The 21575-nt window shown below is 45.2% G+C and overlaps 1 protein-coding gene and 1 long non-coding RNA gene across 3 annotated transcripts in view; one reads left to right on the forward strand and one right to left on the reverse strand.

Annotated features, from left to right (window-relative positions):
* RAI2 (retinoic acid induced 2) overlaps nt 1–16319 on the reverse strand; it is a 71001-nt gene extending 54682 nt beyond the window's left edge. The window contains exon 1 of one of the 2 annotated variants that reach the window (XM_006113366.2): nt 16004–16319. The gene's annotated coding sequence lies outside the window, so the exon portion shown is untranslated. Of the gene's footprint in view, nt 1–15669; nt 15939–16003 lie in introns of those variants that run through there. The other variant, XM_025179884.2, reaches the window with a different exon arrangement.
* Nucleotides 16320–16387: 68 nt separating this feature from the next.
* On the forward strand, nt 16388–18097 carry LOC102459042 (uncharacterized). The gene is made up of 3 exons (XR_331353.4): nt 16388–16487; nt 16670–16893; nt 17909–18097. It is a non-coding gene; the product is annotated as an uncharacterized LOC102459042 (long non-coding RNA).
* The last annotated feature ends 3478 nt before the right edge of the window (nt 18098–21575 follow it).

A 21575-nucleotide genomic window follows, 5' to 3' on the forward strand; every position in this document is an offset into this window, starting at 1 on the left:
GAAAGGGGAGAGGGGTTCTGACTTTGGGTAAGTTACTGTAATAAAATCCATGAAGTAGGAGGAGGAAGAGGACAGGACCACATCTGCTGTTCATACCTATGTGACCCTTCTGTAACAGAGTTGGTCAAATGTAACAGAGCAGAATCTAACTCATTTTCCAAAGCATTATAGGGACTCACCTGCCCCTCCCAAAATTCTACCCTTTTATGCAGAGTCTGCCCTTCTCTATATTCAGTTGCTTCCACTACACTGGTTATCTGCTTTAACCTTCAACCTGGCACTTCACATAATTAGCTTTCAGTTGGACAGGGGGAGACATGACATGGATGCTTGGGAATCAGTGAAGTTCAGGAGTCTGAGCTGTCCAAGGGCCACACATTATCCACTTTCCTCTGTTGGAAAATGCAACAGCAAAATTGGGCTCTTAGTCTGCAACATGGAACAATCATTTGCTTTTATCTTTTAGAAACTTGTTACTTTCTATAAATATGTTTTAAAACCAGTTTTGGATCTTTGGATGTGGTTCCCTATAAAATATGGTCAGAGGTAACGACCCCCTCTCTGTTTGATACCATGCCTTTGATGAAGCACCTTGTGTAGGAAGCAAGGGTTTCTTTTCCAGGATTATATTTTAATTTGTGGTTCATACGTTTTCATCAAGAAACAGGAATGAAAAGAAAATCAGTAATTTGTGAAATAAGACGTTCATATAGCCAAGACCCGTACTTGTCATCAAGGGCCCAATCCTCAAATGAATGGAGGAGCATCACCAACTCCCAGGGCACTTGGCAAATCCACAAGGTCAGGTCTTATCTGTAATAAAAGGGTACAGTAAAAATCCAGGGGCACAGAAAATCCACACATTCAGTCCTCACTCAGATCATGCTGAATTGTCAAACAAAAAAGAAGCTCAGAGGGGTAGCGATGTTAGCCTGTAACTGTAAAAACAACAATCAGTCCAGTGGCACCTCAGATGGAAAGCTCATGATTTAATGCATTTACAGTAAACTTCTGATAATCTGGCATCTTTAGGACTCATGGGGTGCCGGATTATCAGATATGCCAGACTATTGGAAGGGGGGGCTGTGAGAGGTCTGGGGTGGAGTGGGGGGCATGCGCCCCTTGACACTGTGGAACCAACCTAGCAGCACCCCAGCTGCTCTGCCCTGGGCTTCCCGGAGTCATCCGCTGGTCAGTTCCAGCAGCGGCTGAATCAGGGATGCCTGGGGCAGAGCAGCTGGGGTGCTGCCAGGTTGGTCCCGCAGCGCCGAGGGGCGGCACTACGGGACCAACCCAGCAGCACCCCAACTGACCAGCAGCTGACTCGGGGAAGCAGCTCCAATTGTCCGGCTGCCCAGAGCACTTCCGGGTTCCAGATGGTGCCGGATCATCAGGAGTACCGGACCATTGGATGCCAGACCACTGGAGTTTTACTATATTAGTCTCTAAGTTGCCAAAGGACTGTTTGTTTTTTTAAAAGCTGCCATTTTTTTAAATTACATTATTATGTTTTTGGAGTCTGTTCCTATAAGTAGGTTCCTCCCAAATTCATGGTCCATTTTGTTCAATTCCACAGCCACAGCATTTTAAAAATAATGAACTTAATTATTTCAGCTTTTTACATCTGAAATATCATGGTGTTGTAATTGTAGGGGTCCTCATCCAAAAAGGAGTTGTGCGGTGTTAGATTATTGTGCGTGTGTGGGAGGGGGGGGGTTGTTGTACTGCTACCCTTACTTTTGCACTGCCGGTGGTGGCAGAGCTGCCTTTAGAGCTGGACAGCTGGAGAGCAGCAGCAGATGCTGGCTGGGAGCTCAATTTTGAAGGCAAGTCATCACCAGTAGCCGCACAGAAGTAAGGATGGCATGGTAGAGTACTGCCACTCTTACGTCTGCACTTTCTCCTTCAGAACTGGGCCCTCAGTCAGCAGCCACTATTCTCCAGCTGCCCAGCTCTGAAGGCAGCAGTGCAGAAATATGGCATGGAGTACTGTGGTATGTAATGTTGCCTCTGAAGGCAGCACTCCACAAGAGCTGCCACTTTCCCATGTCGCTCAGCTCTGAAGGTAGTGCAGAAGTAAGGGTGGCAGTATCGCAACCCTTCTTAAATAATCTTATGACTCCTCTGCAGTTCCATTTTGGGGCAGAACCCCCAATTTGAGGACACACCGGTCTCTCCCATGAAATCTGTGCAGTATAGGATAAAAGCACTCAAAAGACCAGATTTCACAGTGTGTGACATGTTTTTCATAGTCATGAACTTGGCAGGGCTCACGAACTTGGCTTATAGGCCTTGCCCATACCAGTAATTGGTAGCTATTCTCAGAGAAGGTCTACATTCCAAATTAAAGACAATTTAAATAACTGCAATGGCTGTTGACTTTATTACTATGATTTTTTCACACACACTCTACCCTCCTATTGGAGGAGTCCTCACTAGGAATGCCTATGCTAGTATAAGAAGGGCAGTGTCAGTAAATGAAACCATGGGCTTTTTCTTATATGGGTGCTTATTACCACCCAGACTAATCCTGATTTTCACTCCTGATATCTGATCACCCTAGATAGCTAACACCCACAATATGCTAGGATCTGTCCACAGTAAGGAGTTGTGTCCATTATTCCAGGGAACCAACTGCAGCAATCAATCCACTGGCCATTGATTTATTGCATCTATCACCAAGTGCTTTCCCATCAATTCTGGTACTCCACCAGGATAAGAGATCAAGTCACATACATTAGATCAACAGCAGATGTTAGTGTAGACAAGGCGTAATAGGAATGTACAGTCCTTTCACTAAAGTACTTAGAATTGCAAACAAAGGGCAGGATTAGGCTGCAGATTTCCCACATCTTTTTAAAGCACCTTAAAATAAATAATGTTAGATATGTTTATATGTTTGCATCAACAAGTCTTTGCAGAATCAAGGGCTAAATGTTTTGAATCTGAAGACAAGAGAGCACTGATTTAGGTAGGACCCTGTCTTGCTAAGTCTTGCTCATGATAATAAGGTTTGATTGGATCAGGCCCATAGTGAAGTTGTCTTGTTTTGCCTGCAGTCAAATGCAAACCATATGCAGAAATAAAAACGTCACCTTTCCTACCCATCTCAATTTCATATCCATTTTAAAGCTTACCCTTGACCTCTTAAAATGATTAAAATGATTAATACATTTAAACAGATTTATAAAAGCACTAAACCTCACTAAATCGTAATTATAAATATTGTGTGGTTAACCTAAAATGCTTGTTTTTCCATTTTAATTTTTAGATGCACATGTCAAACTTAATAGCAGGAACTATACGATTTAATTTTGCTGTTTAATAGTGACTTAAAAAAAGAAGATCCATGTTAAATATTCAAACAGAGATACTGCCAGTATATCTAGTGCAACTTACTAGTCTCCTGTTCCACCATTCTCTGTCCTGACTGGAAGTACAGGGACATCTCATCCCTGGAGAAAGGAAGTCCTTGAAGCGCCAACTCTTAACCATTTATGGCTTTATCCTACAAAACACTACCTTTGATTCCACCTGAAAATTAACTTGAAGCAAGAGCATGTGTAACCCATACTAGATACTAACATGACCACTACAGAGGGATAAAGAGCCACAAGGTCCCATAACAGGACCAGCTACAGTTATCCACACCTTTCTAACCAGTGTGCTTTTTGATGGGGTTACACAGTAATGCCATAGATACTTCAATAATTTAAGATAACACAGAATGGGTCTGTCTGCTTATAAAGCAGTGCACCAGAGCTCTGTAGCCTAACAGTCCTGGAGAGAGTGCCTGCAGACAATGAACCCAGGACTTCTGGATCAAGTAGTACAAGAAACTGCTATTTAAGCTAAAGGATGGAGGGTAACTTCAAAAAACCCAATCGTAGACTTCTTTTAAAAAGGGAGGGGGGACACACATGGCAGTTCACAAAGCCTGAGTGGGTGCTTAGGCTCCCTAAACAATGAACAGGGAGCACAAGCACCAACTTCTCCTCAAGTCTAGCCTGGGTGCGGATGTGCTCAAACCCCTCCCTGTCCCTACCCCATTCCACCCCTTCCCCCAAACCCTCACCCTGTCCCCCTCCATCCCTTTCCCAAGTCCCCACCTTACCCTGCCTCCTCTTTCAAGTTTACCCCACCCCTGCTTCTCCTCCCCCTTCCAGAGAATCCTGAACAATGCAAAAGAGCTGTTTGCAGCAGAGGTGCTGGGAGGGATGGGGAGGAGTTGGTGAGTGGAGCTGCCAATGGGTGAGAGGCACTGGGGGAGGGGGTTACTGGAAAGGGGAGAGGAACTTGGCTACCAGTAGGTGCTCAACACCTACTAATTTTCTCCCCGTGGATGCTCCAACCCCAGAACACTCATGGAGTCAGCACCTATGACAGGGAAAGATGGGCGCCTTAGTCTGAAATTCACAAAAGCCAGTGTGTTAGCTGGGAAATCTCCTAAATTAGAGCATGGAAGACACAAATGAGAGAGAGGGTGTATGCTATGCCCCACCCCCTTACAGAGATAGGCCCCCTACTCCAGGCTACAGGGAGACAGCTATTTTTGCCCGTGACTCAGCTGTGAACCCTCATCCATTGTGAATAAATACAGAAAGAATCACTGGACCAGAGAGATAGCATGAGAATGATGGTATAGGCTGGTAGTTGTAGAACTTAACAGGAGGGAGGAGACCCAGAATCTATTCCCCCATTCCAATGAATTTTTTAAATTTTATATGCACAGTGGAACAGCTTCAACAGAAGAGACTGATGGAGCCCAAAATAGCCATTGTCCCAGTGTTTAGGGCAGTCAGGTGCCCCAGAGAGGGTGGACCGAAGACAGTGATCAAGCGATTTGTTTCCTGCCATCCCTCTCCAGCCTCTGACAAACAGAGGCCAAGGACACCATTTTATCCCCTGGCTAACAGCCTTTTATGGACCTAACCTCCATGAAATTATCTAGCTTCTCTTTAAACTCTATTATAGTCCTAGCCTTCACTGCCTCCTCTGGCAAGGAGTTCCACAGGTTGACTACACGCTGTGTGAAGAAGAACTTTCTTTTATTAGTTTTAAACCTGCTACCCATTGATTTCATGTGGTGTCCTCTAGTTCTTCTATTTAGGGAACTGTGACGAGGCGGCCCCCGCTCGTCCCTGGGGCGCCGCTGAACAGGCCTTGCTAGGGGTAAAGGGGGGGCCCTGCCGGGGCTGCGCGGCGTGCACGCGAGCCGCGCCGGGACAGGGACAGCTGACCGCCCCCCCCCCGAAGCGGTAACGCCGTGTCCGTCGGCGCTGAGACAGCGGGGGGGCGGCATCCCCCCGCCGTGAGTGACAGGAGAGCCGGCCAATGGGGAAACCGGCCGGGCGGTAAGGGGAACGCCCGCCCGGTGACGTAAGGGGACGCGCGCGCCAGGCGGGAGATTTAAAAATGGACTCCCTTCCGCTCAAAAGGGGGGGGAGAGAGGAGCTGGGCAGCCGCGCGCAGGCTGGTTGCCAAAGGGGTGGAGGTCTGGAGAAACCACCCCCCTTTTCTTGAGCCCAGACCCGACAGTTCTCTAGGCGGGGGAGCTAGCCCAGCGCCAAGTGCGGGCGTAAGGACGCCTGCCGCAAGGACGCCTGCCGCCAGCCTGACGGACGAACCCAAGGTGACCACCCCGAGGAGGGGGTGGAAGGGCACCTGAGGAGGGGAAGGAAGTGGCCCAGGGCAGAGCTCATTGGAGCTGGCGGGCTGACGCGTTTCGGCAAGGAGCTCCGTCAGCCGGACCGGAGCTAAATATCTCCGTGTCCTTAGGGCCCTGGGCTGGGGCCCGTGAGTGAGGGCGGGCCCGGGCCCCCCTTTCCCTCCCCCTCTCCCACGGGAGGGGGAGAAGCGTTTGAGCTAGGAGCCAGGCGTGTGGCGTCATAAGGCACGGCCGACCACCAGAATCACTCCCGGGAAGACTGAACCCTGAGGGGGAATCAAGCCCACGCGGGGTGTGGGCATAGGACCCAGAAACGGGGCCGGGAGGGGCACCCGTACAGGAACTAATAAATAACTTTTGTTTATCGGCCCTCTCCACACCACTCATGATTTTATATACCTCTATCATATTCCCCCTCAGTCTCCTCTTTTCTAAACTGAAAAGTTCCAGTCGCTTTAACCTCTCCTCATATGGGACCCGTTCCAAACCCCTAATCATTTTAGTTGCCCTTTTCTGAACCCTTTCCCAGGCCAAAATATGGGTATGTCTACACTACCACCCTAGTTCGAACTAGGGTGGTTAATGTAGGCAACCGAAGTTGCAAATGAAGCCCGGGATTTAAATATCCCGGGCTTCATTTGAATCTTGCCGGGCGCCGCCATTTTTAAAGCCCCGGTAGTTCGGACTCCGTGCCGACGGCTACACGCGGCACGGAGTAGGTAGTTCGAATTAGGCTTTCCACGAGGAGTAACGGTAGTTCGAATTAGAATGCCTAATTCGAACTACCTACTCCGTGCCACGTGTAGCCGCGGGCACGGAGTCCGAACTACCGGGGCTTTAAAAATGGTGGCGCCCGGCAAGATGCAAATGAAGCCCGGGATATTTAAATCCCGGGCTTCATTTGCAACTTCGGTTGCCTACATTAACCACCCTAGTTCGAACTAGGGTGGTAGTGTAGACATACCCTATCTTTTTTGAGGTAAGGAGACCACATCTGTACACAGTATTCAAGATGTGGGTGTACCATAGTTTTATACAGGGGCAGTAAGATATTCTGGGTCTTATTTTCTATCCCTTTCTTAATAATTCCTAGCATCCTATTTGCCTTTTTGACTGCCGCTGCACTCTGTGTGGAAGTTTTCAGAGAACTATCCATGATAACTCCAAGATCTCTTTCCTAATTTGTTGTAGCCAAATTAGCCCCCATCATACTGTCCGTATAGTTGGGGTTATTTTTCCCGATGTGCATTACTTTACACTTATCCACATTAAATTTCATTTGCCATTTTGTTGCCCAATCACTCAGTTTGGTGAGATCTTCTTGGAGTCCCTCACAGTCTGCTTCTGTCTTGACTATCATAAACAGTTTGGTATCATCTGCAAACTTTACTACCTCACTGCTTACCCCTTTCTCCAGATCATTTATGAATAAGTTGAAAAGGATTGGTCCCAGGACTGACCCTTGGGGTACACCACTAGTTACCCCTCTCCAATCTGAAAATTTACCATTTATTCCTACCGTTTGTTTCCTGTCTTTTAACCAGTTCTCAATCCAAGAAAGGACCTTCCCTCTTATCCCATGGCCATGTAATTTACACAAGAGCCTTTGGTGAGGGACCTTGTCAAAGGCTTTCTGAAAATCCAAGTATACTATATCTACTGGATCCCCCTTGTCCGCATGTTTGTTAACCCCTTCACAGAACTCTAATAGATTAGTAAGACAGGATTTCCCTTTACAGAAACCATGTTGACTTTTGTCCAACAAATTATGTTCTTCTACATGCTTCACAATTTTATTCTTTACTATTGTTTTGACTAATTTGCCCGGTACTGAAGTTAGACTTACCGATCTGTAATTGCCAGGATCGCCTCGAGAGCCCTTTTTAAATACTGGTGTCACATTGGCTACCTTCCAGTCATTAGGTACGGAAGCCGATTTAAAGGATAGGTTACTCAAATCCCTTCTTCCTCTCAGACAGATGAAGGGCTTGAATCAGAGACTTCCCAGGTGAACACCCTTGCCACAGGCTAGAAGTCAATGAAGAAGGGCCATCTCTTTGCTCCCCACCCTCCCATTTTGGGTAAATTCACCAATAAGGACCCAATCTGGTAGATGACCTCTGAGGCCTCTCACCAGGTCAGGCCCTGCAGGTAAGTTAGGCAGAGGAATACATAGCTTCACCTGGTCCATGACCTGCTCTGTGGCTCAGGCATCAGGCCTGGGGCAGAGCACCAATGTGCATGCATGGTGGCAGAAGCACTTAGAGAACTCTTTCTGCAAAAACTTGGGCACTGTGGGAGCCTAAGCACCTACAGTGTTTAGCAGAGCAGAGATTTTAAAGTAGTAGCAGGGCCTAATTCTGGGATTTAAGTGCCTAAAGTCATTGGCAGCTAGTTGGTCAATCTACCTCCAAATTACCAGTCACTTGGTGTTCAACTAGTGAGGAAAAAAGTCTCCCCAAATAGCTATGCTGTGCAATTACTGCTACCATTTTCTCTTTAAAACTCAGGAGAAAAAGGACACTATAGTTGGAAATACATAAGAAATTAGCCATGACTGTAATTTCGGATTCAGAGGCTAAAAAGGAACAGTTGGTGCAATGCAGTTGGAATTGCTTTTCAGAGCAAACTGGTAATTCTCTTGCCAGTAAATGAATTATATTTTCATGGGAATACAGGACTTTCTTGATGCAATCCGGCAAATAACCCAAATTTTCCACAAAGAAGAATGGCCTGTCTATCACAGCATGTAAAAGGCACTGGTCCCCCAGCCCTCACATTAGCCTCAGTGTTCATCTAGATCTAGGCTCTTTGTTATCATGTCACAATAGAAGGAGAAAAACTCTGAAATTCTAAGTCAATTGTGCTGTGTGACTCAAGATGGCTCCTCCAACTAGCCCACAATAAGTGAATTCAGAGGTTCAAGCTCAGATTTGTCAAAGGCATCTAAGGCTATGTCTAGACTGCAGGCTTCTTTCGTAAGAACTTTTTTTGGAAGAGATCTTCCAAAAAAACTTCTTCTGAAAGAGAGCATCCACAAAAGCACATCGAAAAACCGGTCTGCTTTTTTGAAAGAGAGCGTCCAGACTGAATGGACACTATCTCGCATGTAAGCTGTGATTACTATGGACAGTGTGTCCATCAGGGCATCATTGCTTTTTCCTCTTTCCTCTTCTTTCAAAAGAACTCCCTCTTCCCCATCCACACATGCCTTTTTCCAAAAGAGCTCTTTCAGAAAAAAGCTTCTTCCACATAGAAAAAGGATTACCAATGCTGGAAAAACCCCTCTGTACTTTCGATTTACTTTCGGAAGAACGCAATTGCAGTATGGACATAACTCAGGTTTTGTCAGAAAAACAGCCGACAAAACTCTGTAGTATAGACATACCCTAAATGAATAGGACACTCACCCACCAGTGAAATACTGACAGGGTTGACCACCTAACTCCCTTAGCACTTCAAACTGATCCTAATGTAGGCTCAAAACATATGAGCCCAACATGTAATGAATTAGAGGACTGATAGGCATCTCTATAGTAATGTTTCAGAGAAGGCTGGTTTTCCTTGAACGAAAAGCTATGGGCATGACCAGTCCTGGAACTCAACAAGTGCCAGGCAGAAAAAAAAATATCAAAACCTACCTGTTCAACCGAAACAGCAATTAGCTCACCATTCTCAACCGTAGTTGCAGTCATAGCCCATTTGCCCTGAAAATGCTTCAACAACTAATTTAAAAAAGCTGAGATTCATTGTGGAAGTGTCAGTGAGATTAGGTTCACAAAGTTGATGGACAATTTGTGCCATGAAGACTGTAATGGGCAATAAGAAAGAAAGTGGCAGAGTGGGGAATGCATGAGGGATTTGGGTTTGCTCTTAAGACATTCAGTTTCCTACCAGATATGTGACAGAAGAATTTTCTGAAAAACTGTACTATATTAGTAACCACAGTCTGTGTTGAAAGAATTGTTCCTGAAGTAATCCCTGAGGTTTGTAGTCACAGAACACAAAACCAGAGAATAAGTGACAGAGGGTGTATGTTGATGTTTTTGGCACTGTTGCTAAGGCTCCCCAAGAGATCCAGTCAGACACAAGGCAACATGAAAGCATGCCTCCACTTTTCTGTGCACATTCATGAACTATTACACATATACACTTACTACTTTTATAGTGTGATCCTGTAAGATCCTTCAACTAGAACTACAAATTATTCTCCAATTTAGCAGACCCAATACATGAAATATTGACTAGGTGAAAACGAAAGGGATAGCATTGATGACACATGGTGAGAGTGGTAACATGTGCGTATGCATGCATATAGGAGAGAGAGGGAAACCCAGCATTACTAAGTAATATTATTACAGCAGCATTACTCTTGCTGATGTTATGTCTTCACATTTCTTACAAAGCATCTTTTCAGGTGTCCCGAAAAAAGGTGACCAGATTGAAAATCTGAGCTGTAGGAATTGGGGGGGGGGAAGAGATAGCTCAGTGGTTTGAGCATTGGCCTGCTAAACTCAGCATTGTGAGCTCAATCCTTGCAGAGGCCATTTAGCAATTTGGGACAAAAATTTGTCAGGGATGGTCCTTGGCCCTGCTGTGAAGGCAGGGGGCTGGACTCAATGACCTTTCAAGGTCCCTTCCAGTTCTAGGAGATAGGCAATCCCCATAAATTTAAAGTTAAGAAATGTTAATGATCATCATGAAAGAAGGTGCACAGGATCTTTTTCAAAAGTTATCTCCACTTTTTTATGAGCTAGGTACTTTTAGAAAAGTTGCAGAATGGCATAACGGGAAAAAAAGGATTTTTAACTCAACTGTACAGAAGATATAGCTGATTTTCTGAGAGATGTTATGAAGCCTTTTATTTAATTTTTATTCTGGAGATGTAGCATCAAAGGCTATGACCCAATACAGTCTGATCCCCAAATCAAACAGTTCCAAGCTATCATGCACACTGTCAACTCAGTCCTTCTTCTCAAAATAAAAAAAACAAAATATCTGTAAATCATTTATCCATGACAGTTCTGTACAAGAATATTTGCCAGCTCCCATTTTGTTCATTCTCTCGTTCACTGTTCTACAAAACCACCATTTCTGTTCTCTAAGCATTTTCAATTTGTGAGCACAAAGAGTTTGTACAGCTACAAAATTTTTATTTTCTCTAATCATACTCTAATACAGGACACTACATACTGTATTTTCGTTCTCTCATTGGAATGAGATACCTGCCTCCATTTTCTGCACAATGGATTCCATGGTGAACAACTAAGTCAAGCTAATGTCTAATAGTGTTGTTTAGTCTTTATTTTTTCAAAACACTTTACTTTAATGACATTTTAAAAAACTACCTTAATCTTTTCTCATAGGTTGCACTCATTCAACAAATGTGTACTTAGCACCTGTAATTGTTACTTGATTTATGTAGAAGTAATTGGGGTTAAACTATAGGCCACATCAAATGCCTTATATATGGCCCCATTTTTGGGACTTAGAAACACCTGAAATAAATAAATCCATGAGTCACTTAAGAGGGTCTGAGCCTCATTACAATAATTTGTATTTTTATAGAAGCAAACTGCTACTTTAGCCTTCTGTCTTGAAGTCCAGAGTTAGAGTCCTGCTCTTCAGTACTCAAGTGAAAATATTATCATTTAACCAGCAAGGCTGCAACCACCAGGGATGTAAGAGAGTAACCAGTTAAACTGTTGACCAATCAGCTTATCGGTTTCCGTGACGGTTCACGCCGGCTCTTAGCCCTGCTACTGAGGAGCCAGCTGCCACACCGTGCTGCAGGCTCTGCAGTATAAAGTTGATACTGCAGAGCTCACAGAGCAGCTGGCTCCCCGGGAAAGGGGCCAGCTGCTGGCCCTGCTTCCGGGGAGCTGGCTGTGCTGCAGAGCCCACAGCGCGTGTAACCGCTAGGATTTTTAACAATTACATGGTTACATTTTTAACACCCCTAGCAACAACCGCCCTATCTCTGGCTCTTTTCCATGCTAAAATAAGAAACCTCTTGTTATTCTAAGATTGCTACTTATTTCCACCTCCATCCTCTGTTGACTTAAACATATGACAGCATACGGAACTCTCAAGGCATCATTTGTTGACCATCTTTTTGTTACATTATTATTTATGATGAGCATTACTGTTATCCTAAAAGCCTCAAACAAGATCAAAGTCTGTTGTGCACAGCATTTTATAAATACAGAGTGAGAAATAGTCCCTACCCTGGTGAACTGATAATCTTTCTGTTCCCTCACTCTTTGTCAGGTTTAGCTATTCTGAATAAGTGACTTTCCCAATGCTACATAAGCACTTTGTCGTATAGCCAGAAATTGAACCTAGACCTCCTGTGTCTAAGACCAGAGGGTCAACCTCCTTCATTACATATGGACTCACATTTTCTACTATAATCCATGTTCTTTTGGGCTCTGATTGGACGTAAGTTTCAAATGGCTGTTCACTGCATCTTTCAGTCTCCTGAACCTGCAATCTGTTATGGGCCATAGATCCTATGCCTTCCCCTAACCAGCTCCAGTGAATCTGCTTTTAATGCAATACATGCACTTTATAATGGTTAGCATTTGTGTTCTCACCAGAAGCCAGTCAGTACCCCTGGAAAAATTATAGTTCTGGAGCTTCTTGATGCAGCGAGACTCAGACAGATATGTCTACTGGCACTGTTTCAGAATTGTATGTACAGACATGGAAGCTAAATGTCGCTCTAGCTTAATTTACTATGATTTACCTCATGTTTAAATTTGGCTTCAGCCATATTGCAAGATAAAATGGGTTTACAGGCAGAGAGCTCAAAGCCAGAAGGAACCACTAGATTATCTAGTCTGCTTTCCTGTGCATCACAGGCCATCAGCCCCATGCAGCACTCACAAACTAAATCCAGCAACTAAAACTAAACCAAAATATTACAGCTTAGAGCAGACTAAATTATTATGTGCCATAGGCCAAGAACAGGAGAGACCAAAGTGTACCAGAGCCTGGCATTCCCTCAGTGGCAGGGAATTTACTAAGCGAGATATGCCCAGATAATCCTGGTAAGTGACCCACATTCCAAGCTGCAGAGGAAGGCACGAAAAAACAAACAAAAAAAAACAACCCACAACCTATTGTGATTGGAAATGGGGGAGATTTCTTCCTCATCCCACCTATGGTGATCTGTTAGATCCAGAGCATGGAAACAAGAACCAGCCAGCCAAGCACCTGAGAGAATGTACACATGATGCCACTTCGGAGCCCAACCTCCTATTGTGGCCATTTCTAATGCTTCAGAGCAAGGAGATTTAAAATAAAGTAAAGGAGCAGAGTATCATGAGGGAGGCAAGGTTTGGCTCTTTCAATGAGGCCCCAAATAGAGCTTTGTCTAGCTGCAGTAAGTGCCACTGGTGTCTCTCTTTCCAGGAGTAGAACTCCCCAAATGTATATATCAAATGAAAGAAAAAGGAAGCACTCTGATTTTACTTCCTCTATATTAGCAGTTCTCAAACTATGGGGCAAGCCTCCCAAGGAGGGCACATGAATGTGTCAAGGGAGATGCAAGCTGTGTGGCTGTTGTTTGTTTGCTTGTTTGTTTTTGAGAGTTTTGTCAACTGCAGGTGGCTGGGGCTCCTCCAGAAAGGTTGTGCATCGCTGGGAGGTGGGCAGTCATAAACAGTCAGCTGGCACCCCACTGCCCCAGAGTTGAGAGCCACAGCCCCACCACACAGACTCCCCTGCCCCCCATCCTCCTTCAATCCCTCACAGGGAGGCAGCCTGGGCTTAGGTTCTCCTTCCTCTGATCCCTCACTCAGAGAGGGTGGGGCTCCAACTATCAGTCCCAGAGTGACAGCTGCAGCTGTGCAGAAGTAAGGGTGACAATGGGGAACTAAGGCTGCTGTGAAAGACACATATCACTCTTCACATCGCCTCCCTTTCTTCTCTGCTGCTGCTGGCATTGTGCTGTCTTCAAAGCTGGGCACTCAGCCAGCAGCCGGCCACTCTCCGCTCTGCCTTCAGAGCTGGGTGGCAGTATATGTACTATTGGGACCAGAGCCATAAATGATTACGGACACAAAGGGGGACCCAATCAAATAAGTTTGAGAAACAGTGCTATACTTAATGGTGATGTTTGTAATTCTGCAATGTTCTTTCTATAGTATTTTAATAATTAAACATCGTCTTGCCAGTTGTCAAAGAAGAAAATATGTTGTTTATTTCAAGTTTATTTTAAATCATTTCTCTAGAGAATAAGCTATATTAAAAAGGTGATAGTGAAAAAGTGAAAACGTGATTTAATCAAATGTGTTAATATAGAAGAATCCAGGAATTCTTCAGCAACAAAATGATCTTCCCTCTCAAACCAACACATTACAATTAGAATTAAATATTACAATTTATTTCACTGCATTTTTTTCTGGTATTTTCAATAAGGTTTCTTCTAAAATATTCATATGAAGAATAACACCGAAGAAAATTAATGTAAGCAACTACAACCCCTGCCCCTCTTCCCCCCCGCAGCAAAACCCATCATTTAAGAAAAGATGTAATCTATTTATCCCCATCACAGCGCACTCAGACTCTTCACAATGTTATTGGGTTCATGTAAAACTTTAGTAAAATATTTACAGATTATTAAAAATGCAAAAAGATCTGCATCCAAAACTCACTACTCTGACACAAGTGACACAAAACCCATAATTACCTAATCCAGAAGAAACAATTAACTCTATCCACTGTAGATAACAAAGAGCACAGGTGATAATTTATCTTCCTGGCAACCTTCACTATGGATCTGAACAATGAAAAGAAATTGATGCAACTTTTGAACAATAAATCTTCCAACTATTTCACTACTAACTATGAAAAATTATCACTATCACATTACTGCCAACCTTTAAATATAAGTTTTTTTCTCCCCAATTTCTCTTCAGCATTTCCCTTTGTTCAGTGATCCAAGTATTTGAATCCCTGTTAACTGGGAAATGTTTGTTTATTGTAAAAATGGGACTACTTTACCTAAATTCTTTCTCACATTCATGCAAAGCTCCCCATTCCAGATCCCCAATAATTATGTTTAAGAGTTTTGTAAAAAGACACCCTGTGAGCATATATACATGGTCTTCATCTTCTTCCTTCAATGTTTACACACCATTCTCTCTCTTACTGCGTCCAAAATCTACTCTTGGGACCTCTACAATTGAAACACAAAGCAGCAGCTGTTTGGCAACATTTCTAACCCTAAACAGCAACTGTGATGGGATTTCATTTCACTAAACATTCAGACACCATTCAGTGCGATGTGACACAACAGTCATGGTTTACAATAAATGTATGTAAAAATCAACTCTTTCAGCTAGAACAGCCCCATCAGATTGATGCAAGATTTATTTGTGTTACCCAATATTACCGAAAAGAGTTGTGGCTCCTAGAAATGTAGCCAAGGCAAGAGAAATAACACGGCAATTCTCTGTGTGCTTGCCGTGCTTTATAGCTGGGAACTTCATATCTTCCCTGTTTTGACCATTTCCCAGAACATCCGAATGTTTATTATAGGGCTCCCGAAGTGCATACCGCAGAGCGAATTGTGTCTGCTCTAACGTGCCGGTCGTAAGGGTGCAGGAAGGCATTTTGCAAAATCCTTGAAAATACTAGTTCACAGCAAACCCTGCTCACTAGAGCCGCAGGGAGCAGACATCGCTTTTTAAGCAGCAGCCTTGAAAAAAATTCATTCTCCCAGCCGCAGTATCTAAGAGGAGATGGATGCCCCCAAACGATCTCTCCCATCACCTACCAAAAGGCAGTTTTTAGCATTGTTCCGCTGGATGCAAATCAGCACAAACAGCGGCGCAAAGAGCCTCCCTCCTCCAGCACCAATCCCGTTGCCTTCGCACCTCCGGGCTGCGCCAATCATCCCTGACCACCCCAAAAATTCACTTTTCCCTCCGATCCCTCCTCCCCCTTTGCATAGTCGCCCCCCCCCCCCCCATATCCTCTTGTCTGTGGCAAACCTTGCGAAGCAGCATCTCGGTGACGGCTGCCGGTGCCAGCCCCTTTTGCAAGCCGCCTGCCTTCTCCTCCTCCCCAGGCGGCTCCAGCGACCTGTCAGCCGGCTGCGCCCTGCCTCCCACCCAGCGCCTCCGAGCCAGCCCCACTGATGTCACCTTCCCAAGAATGACCGTGCAGGCTCGCCCGCCTCCCGCGGATACATCCTGGGGGGGGGGGAGGGGGGGCAGCCTTCAGCCTCGTCCCCCTCGGCGCGAGCAGGCAGGCAGGCTCCCCGCGCACCCACAGCCCCCGCGCAGGGCTGCGCCCTCCCTCCGCGCCGCGGCGCCTCCCACTCACCCCGGCTCTCCCGGCGGCGGCCCCTAGCTGGGCTCCATGGAGCTCGCGCTCTGTCACGCCGCGGCACCGGGGCGCTGCGCCTGCTCCGGCCGGGCGGAGGGGGGCTCCTGCGTCGCTGTCAGCCGCCGCCGCCCGACTGGCGTGGCCGAGCCACGGTACGTGCCGCGCTGCTGCCGCCCTCCCTGTCCTTGCTGCTGCTGCTGCTGGGGAGCCGCGTCCCGCCCGCTCCCCCGCCTCCTCCCACGCGAGGCTGGGGGGCAGTGGGTGGAGGAGCTGTCCCCGCCCCCCGGGTGCACATGCCGGGGAGTGTCGCGTCTCCCTCCCCTTCCAAAATCGCTCGCTCGCAGCCTACGGCGCATGCCTGACGCGGGGGGGGGGGGGATGCGCCGAGCCGCAGTGAGGCTGCTGCGGCTGCTGCCCATTCGCCTGCTGCGGGGGCGCGGGGCTGCCTCTGCTCCCGGGCCCCCGCTGAGAAGCGGCCGGGGTGCGGGGCCGAGGGTGATGGGAGCAGGTGGAAAGGGAGGAGCTGGGGGATTGAACAGGGCGAGAAACCGCGGGGGAGGGTGCGGGGCAAATAGGGGCAGGAGGGGGCGGTGGGAAGCCGGGGCGGGCGTTCGCTGGCCGCGGAGCCCCCCACTCCGCACCCTCATGGCTGCGTCTCTTTAGAGTGGAGGCTGGGCCCCCTTCTGCCCCTGGATCTGCGTGGGTGGATCCCGGTTTCTTCGCACCAGCGGCTTCAGCTGGGGTCTGCCTCCACTGAGACTGTGGTAAGAGGTGGCCTTTCCCGGACGTGGCAACCAAATTCATACACTGGGCGCCTTGAATGGGGGACACCGGATTTTTAACCCTACTGTTTACAGTGCAGTCCTGACAGCCTCGCAACAGCTGAGGCAATGGGGGACCTCTCCCCTAATAACAGAGGAGTTATGGCCTATCTACCCTTCCATTGTGTACTCCCTCTGTTTTTCCTCTGCCCCATATTTGTCAATGCTCCCCTGCTGCTTCTATGGTGCATCCTCTTATCTCTCTCTTTTTTCTTTTTTTTTTACTTAGGTCCCCTACTCTGGTTTTTGTGTGACGACCGTCTGTGTCCCTGCAATTCCTATACCCTCGTTCCCCATCCTCAGAACTCCTCCCATCCCAGCTGTTACTATGTAACCAATTTTTAAAGTGCTTTGTGTTAGCGGCCTTAGCAGCTTGTTGGATGGCTCAGAGCATTAAACTAAATCTATGTCTAATATTACATAGTATGCCTTTAGATGCCCACTATATAAATGATTGTATGTCCATCTGGGCTTCTGGGGATATTAATAAACTGCTCCAGATTTGGAGTTTTAGTGTATAATATCATTTCAAAATCTTTAATTGGGTCTGGATCAAATAGATTATGGGTTTAGAAATACTAAATGACACATACTCCCTCTCATTATAGCATCATTGGAATTAATGAGGAGAAAAAAGACTTATTAGCTCCATCTTCCAAATAGTGCAGGAGTGCCCCTACAGTATGCCTTATAGTAATTTGTGCAGTTTTGTTTCAAGTGTTCCTCCACTAGCCCTTAGGAATCTAGGTCAAAACTTCCTGATAATAAACCTAGTGGAAGCTTAGTGACTGATTACAGTACTTAGTACTGTGGTTCTTGGATTTTTCCAAACTGCAACTGTAGGTGAGTCCCTTTCCCTGTTAGCAATATAGGAAAGGTAGAGTGATCGCCTTTCCTATATTGCTAAAGGGGAAAGGGAATGGTTCCCTGTTGAGAATCCATGACCAAGTAGACCTACTAGATTTATCAAACCTATATCAGAAAAATCACTTCTTATAATAGAGATAAGTATTTTACTGAGAGAGATTATACATTTCTAATCTTTCATTTGTTTTACCCATCTTGTCAATTTTTTTTTCAGATACACCCACCACCAAAACCAAAGCCCTGGGTAAACTGCAGTATACTGACTTAAATCCTGTGACATGATGTCTGGAAACAACAGCATGTGGGATAGGGCAAATATGAATTGAATAATAGATTCTTTTAAATTTAAAAATGATGGAGTTTGATGAATCAAGTATGAATATAAATAATACATGCAGTGAAAGAGCCTATGTGATTTAATGTAATTTTACATTTAACTGTGTGGTGTCCACATTTTAATTTTTAGTATTATGTAAATTGTATATTGGAAATGCATAACTGCATTACGGAAGCTGAGAGGAGAAGCAGGAGAGTCATCTAGATGAATAGAAGGCAGTTAGGACTTTTGTCTCTAGAGAAAGCAGTGTAGAGTTATGGGAGGAGAATATTACCAGGATGCTTTCAGTAAAATGATCATCAATGAATCAGTTAGTTTAAACTGTAATATTTAGGTTTCAGAATAAACACCATCTTGAGCTGAGTGGGGAAGCTCTTGTTTCAGGATTGTCAGCACTCAGGGTAAGTCTACACTACAGAGAAGATTGAAGTTGCTTCTGTCGGTCTTCCAGAGTTCAAATTAGAAAGTCTAGGGAAGACACACTAAGTCGAACTGAGAGGGACACTCCAGTCAATGCCAGGAGTCCTGCTTTCATGAGGAGTAAGGGAAGTCGAAAACTTCCTGCAGTATGGACAGCGCCAAAAGTCGAGTTAAGCTTAGGGATGTTCAATATCAGTTAATTGAATAGTCAATTAACCTCATGAATTCTTATTGGTTACTTGACTATTCTATAGTCCCCGTGGGTGGGGCCGGCAGCCAGTACACTCTGGCCCCACTACCAAAGAGCTCCTTGCCATTCCGCACTGCTGCTTTTGTGGGGTGCCAGGCAGGAGGTGGTCCGCAAGAGGGGCCCCACTCTGCTGCCTCTGATGCAGGGGTAGCAGCAGCCTCTGTCCAGGGGGCGAGGTCTGAGCTCCCAGACCCGGCCTGAGCCGGAACTGAGCTGGCTGCCTGCCCACCTGGCTCCTAATGCACTTTAAATTAAGAGCTGCAGCAGGCGTAGGTCTCGGACCTGGTGTTAGCCAGGCCCAAGGGGCTGCTGGCTAGTCTGCTAAAAATTTTACGAGTGGGGAGGGGGAAAGAAATGCATGTAGTCTATAACATTAATCCATAAGCTTTTGTTTATCGGTTAGTTGACTACACTATTACATCCCTAGTTAAGGTACTTCGACTTTAGCTACATAATTAACATAGTAATTAATTTAACCTCATCCCATAGTGTTGACATACCCATAGGGAGAGAACATTGCACCAACTTACACTGGGTTCACAGTTCCCAGGTTTTCTTTAGAGGCATGAAGGCCGTATGAGAATCATTATTTAAAAAAAACAACAACATGCATGTCCAAGAGTACGATTCTGTGACAAGGGATGCATTTCACAGCAAATGGAATCAATATATAAAAGGAGTCAACTATAGATCCAGCTGATACATTCTTAAGTATATTACAAAGGCTTGAGACAATCTCTTTCTTCTCCTGTCTCCTAAATATTTTAAAATTATGAACTTGAATTTAAAGGAGATTCCTAGATTCAATTACAACCATTCAGTGGACAATTGGAGAACATATTAGTACATGGTGTATCAGTCTGCATTGTGATGGAAGATTGTTATATTCTAGTCAGATACTTGGAATGGAAAGCAGTAATGTTTATGAAGGTTTAAGGACTATTAACATGTGTATGATGGTTTAAGAACTATTAACAGAATAAATTGAATGGTTGAACAAGATGGCTATGTCTACACTCGCAGTTTCTTGTGAAAGTATGGCTGTTCTTGCGCAAGAATCCGCAGAGCGTCAACACTGCCCGCCCGCTCTTGCGCAAGGAAATTTACAGTACGGCGTGGTAAGAGAGGGCTTCTTGCGCAAGAGCTACGCTCTTTTTTAACAGGTGTAAGCCCTCTTGCGCAGGAGCTCTTGTGCAAGAGGGCCGTGTGGATGCTCTTGCGCAAGAAAGCCCTATGGCTAAAATGGCCGTCGGAGCTTTCTTGCGCAAGAGAGCGTCCCCACTGCCACAGGAGCTCTTGCACAAAAGCACAGCACGCACATGGCAGTGTGGACGTTTTCTTGCGCAAGACTTCTTGCACAAGAACCCTTGCTCAAGATGTTCTTGTGCCTGAAGCCGCGAGTGTACACATAGCCGATGTTTACTATTGTCAGTGGGATAGTAGCAATGTTAGATGTAGATGCACAGTACGTTATAAAAGTTTGCTGGGTCACAGACCTCTGCAAAACCCTCATGGGCCCTAAGTCAGAAATGTGTGTGCAGCACCATCTTTACTATCACCCTTCTAAAATATGTCGGAAATAATCAAATCTAGCTGTGGCCTGGGGACAGTGACCTTAATTTAAAATCAATTAAAAATCCCTGTGTCAATGATGTCTGATTGCCCTCTTCATATGTCTCCCACTGATGGTTTCACAGACCTGCCATGGACAATGTCACTAAACAAGTTGGTAAGCATTCTGTCATTTTGCAGTATGTCTCTTGAGGAAGGTGAGATAGCACAGCCTCGGGCACTTTGCCATGTTACTAAGAGAGCAATTACTATTGTTTATTAATTTATACAGCTCCATAGGTATGCATCAGCATGTGTACCTCAATCATCTAGCCCTGTGTTATTTCCTAAAAGCATTTATCTTAACATAGTATGATTGTGCTTGAATATAATCCTGTTTCTGTTGAGAACAATTTGTTTCTGTTGCTATACCTATGGCAGTTAGAATAAGGGTGCAAATTAAAAGATCTTAATCTGCAAAAAACACATGCAAGAGTAACTCTACTTGTGAGATTTACATGCATAAATCTTAGCATAATAGAGTCCTAGTGCTGATGGTGCATCTTTAGGGAATTAGTACATCTTTTCGTAGCAAAATTGAAAGACAGCATTTGTCTAGTAGGTCCCCAGTGAGTAAAAGGAGTCTGCACTGGCAAAGGATGTGCACTAGTAGACTCCAAAACAGAATCAGAACCTTAATCTGTACGGGTGCATCTACACAGCACCCTAAACTCGAAATAAGATACACACAATTTACGCTACACAAATTGTGTATCTTATTTCAATTGAATTTCAAAATAGCATATTTTGAAATTTGGTGCATCTGCACAGCACTAAATTTTGAAATAGTGTGCTATTTCAAGACTTTTCTCAACTGTCATGGAACGAGGGTTACAGGGATGCCGAAATGGTGCATCCGCTGTTTCGAGACCTATCTCGAAATAGCAGGCATGTTCAAAAAACACGGCTTAGGTATTTTGGGATACTTCCAGTGTCCCAAAATAGCTGTGCTATGTAACTGTACCCTACTAGTTTTAAAGTGGTCAGGATAATTTTATATAAAAACACTATAGTCAATTAATAGATTATTTTTGTGGCAATCCTAACAATGTACTACAGGTTGAACCTCTCTGGTCCGGCAACATCTGTGGTCCAGTGTGATGTTAGTTAGCTCCATGTCCACTTACCATGGGTGTGGCCAGCTTTCCTGGGGTTCCCTAAAGTTTATTTACAGCCATCATTTCTGGCTCTCAGTGTTCTGTGTTGTTACTTAGCTCTAATTTACCCCTTGTTGTTGGACTGGGCCAGCTCTGGGCACCGCTG

Source organism: Pelodiscus sinensis, chromosome 1, assembly GCF_049634645.1.
Source record: "Pelodiscus sinensis isolate JC-2024 chromosome 1, ASM4963464v1, whole genome shotgun sequence".
NCBI lineage: Eukaryota > Metazoa > Chordata > Testudines > Trionychidae > Pelodiscus > Pelodiscus sinensis.